This window comes from Theobroma umbraticum, unplaced genomic scaffold (assembly GCF_002168275.2).
Source record: "Theobroma umbraticum cultivar Fairchild unplaced genomic scaffold, ASM216827v3 scaffold_20.0, whole genome shotgun sequence".
NCBI classification, from domain to species: domain Eukaryota; kingdom Viridiplantae; phylum Streptophyta; class Magnoliopsida; order Malvales; family Malvaceae; genus Theobroma; species Theobroma umbraticum.
In genome coordinates this window covers 7,431,200-7,434,428 of record NW_018397266.1, presented here as the reverse complement: position 1 = coordinate 7,434,428, position 3,229 = coordinate 7,431,200, and the positions used below count along the sequence as shown (strand labels likewise).

The window sequence follows — 3,229 nt, the reverse complement described above, 5'->3', positions numbered from 1 at the left end:
AAATTTAAAAATCAAACTATTATTTTCCTAATCCCTTGGAATTAATTTTATTTGAACTAAAATTAATTTTTAGAAACAAAAAACAGCATTTCATACTCATAATCTCTAACATATTTTCTCTCTAGTAGGAATTTTAAAAAAAAAATTCATAATCTCTCAAGCCTTCTCTCTTGCTATTTTCACAAAATAACTAACAATAAAATAAAATCTATAGACTATAGTTTACCTTGCAGTGACAGTTTAAGAATGGAAGACTGATAAGCAAAGGTGGCTAGTTGGCTGCTGGTTTGGGCAGGTTAGAGAGAGAGGGAGTCAAGGAAAGGTAGAAAGCAGGAAAGGGAGGGGGGGAAATTAGGTCGAGGGGGTGAAATTAGGTAGAAAGTCAGATAAAGGGTAAGGGGCAAAGCCTTTAGCCTTTAGGGGGCTTTAGGAAGGGTAATTTTATCTTTTTACCTAAAAAAAAGGCCCGTCAGTTATTCGGTCTGTTTAGGGGGGAAGAGTCCCCCCGATGACAGAGCCGATCGACCGATGAGGCTGATCGAAACAACCGACGATTGCGGTCGGTTGCCCGATTGCAACAGAGCGCTGCACACGGCTAAGTAGTAGTATCAATTGTTTACTAATTAAAATTACCAACCCATTATAAAATGTCTAAACTTATAGCCTTTGAGGAAACCCATGTTGTAAGCACCTTTTAAACAGATCCTTAATCACTTCCAAGCTTCATACAGGGACTCACCATCAAATTGTGTAAAAGTAGTTATATCATTCTTCATCTTTGCAGTCTTGGTTGGTGCAAAAAATTTTGACAAGAAGTTTTAAGCTAAGTCTTCTTATGTAGTGATAGATCCTATTGGCAGTGAATTTAGCCAACTCTTTGCTTTATCCCTCAATGAAAAAAGAAAGAGTCTTCATTTGATGGAATCATCAGTCACCCCATTCTACTAAAAAGTGTTACAAATTTTCAAGAAATTCTCAACATGAGAATTAGAATCATCATTAGATAACCTACCAAACAACTGAATCATCTGAATGTAAGTAGATTTAATTTCAAAATTGTTTGAATTGACAAGATGTCTTTTAATGGTTTGGTACAAGCCTTGTAAAAAAAGGAGCAACATAATATCGCAAGGCTTTATTCTCTTCAAGAATCTGTGTGACAACATTATTGCCATTATTATTATTATTATTAGCCGTTGTTTGATTTAGAGTTTAAACTTGCAAATTTTTCCTTCAAAGTCTTCTAAATGTTCTTTCTATCTTTAGATCAAATGGAATAAGATTCAAGTTTCTCATTTACATACAACGACCAAAGATACCTAAAAACAAGAAAAATAAAATTTGAATTAAGAATAAATATATTTGGTATTAATATTACTAAATAATTCTAGAAAATAATTCCCTAGCAATAGCACTGAAAACTTGTTATTTTAATTTTATACTTTAGCAAGTATATGTATCAAACAGATAATATAATGACAACTAAAGTATCAATCCCACAAACAATTGGTCTAAAGTTTCACTAAGAAATAAAATTAATGCAATTCAGTTTTATACAAACAAATAAAATCAAGTAACTAAATAAATTATAAATTAACTGAATCTAGTTAATAAGAATTGAAACTAAAAAAAGCAAAGCAGTAATAAAATTGGATAAAAATCAACTCAAACACGCCTAAGAATGCAACATCCCTCACACTTGATCTAAATCTTACCTCTCTCTCTTAACTTATTCAAATGGGTCGAATTGCTAACTTAAAGTCCTCAATTATTTATAAGACTCTCTTGAAACTCTTATAAAAATAACTTTATAATCAAAACACTATATCTCTATGTGAATTGAATTAAAACAGACTCATTAAGTTCAAACTTTAATATTGACTACATATGACGTATAGATATATCTCTATCCTATATACAAATCAATTTAATTATCTAAGCAAATAAATATGATCATATGCTATTTCAATTTTAGCCTACTCTAAACTCCCTCTCTCAAGTTATGTTTAAGTTTCCAAATCAATTTAATTGGTGATTAGTCAATTAAAAGCATTAAGAACAAATTGGAATAAACAATTCAATTCCATTGAAAATAAGCAATAAAGAGATTAAAATTTTAAACTACATACAATACAATTGCAATCCTTGATAAAAAAATTAGGTACTCATAATTGCAATAATAAATAAAAACGTATGAAGTTTAGCCATCAAGAGTTACAAGAATAATAAAAGCTAAGGAAGAAGGAAAAAAAGTATTAGCAGCCTTAATCTTCAATCTTCAACCTCAACTTCTAACTTCTTAAATGTCTCTTAGGGTGTTCTTCTTATGATTAACTTCTCCTTAAACTCTCTTTAAATACTGCTAACTTAACTTAATCTTCCTAATTTTACCAACTTGGCTTTTAATATGGGCTTGGAATAATTATAGAACCCATAAAACCTTAATCCACCCACAGCTTTTTTCATTTCTGCACTAATTTTTCAGATTTTTCCTCTCAATGCCATGGGACAGCCCCTCTATGTCATAGCACTGGCCTAGCTTCATGTTTTCTATTGCTGACTGTTGCATTCCATCAATTTCCAATGCATTTTTCTCCATCTTCAGGACAAAATTCGGCAATGTGATTCGCATGATAATTGTAGCTTTGTGTCTTACATTTCCAATGGTCTAAGAATCATGTCATTTGGACATCTAAAGTGGAAGTTATACTTAAAATACCGCAATATGTATAATTAGAGCCTTGGTCCTTTAATCACCTTTCTTCACCAATTTGAAGCCTTATTTCTTAGAATCCTACAAAAGCATAAAAACTAATAAATAATAATTAAACTAAAGTAAATAAACATAAAAATGGCATAAAATAATATAACTAAATAAAAGTAAACTAATTAAAAAAATAACTAAATCCTAATCTAAACTCAAAAACTTACTTAACTTTCAAAAGTAAAATGAGACAAAATAATTTTATAAAATAGAATTACCAGAGCTCTTATCACCCATTTCCCACTTCTACTTTTTCTCTTTTCCATCTTCCTTTACCCGAGCCTCCTGACGTAGCCTTTTGACCACTTTCGCTGCAGATTGAAGTTTGGTCAGACATCACCCATTACCGAATCAACCCCTTCGTGGCCAAACCCACCCTCCCCGCCACCGATTCCATCTGTTTGAACCCAGATCCATCATAGATTGTAATCTAGCTGCCAAGTGTGTAGACTGCCACTGGACCAA

The 3,229-nt window shown here is 31.7% G+C and overlaps 1 non-coding gene across 1 annotated transcript; it reads left to right on the top strand.

Annotated features, from left to right (window-relative positions):
- The first annotated feature begins 673 nt into the window (after positions 1-673).
- LOC149526769 (small nucleolar RNA R71) lies at positions 674-779 on the top strand. The gene has a single exon (XR_016351730.1). It is a non-coding gene; the product is annotated as a small nucleolar RNA R71 (small nucleolar RNA).
- Positions 780-3,229: the final 2,450 nt, after the last annotated feature.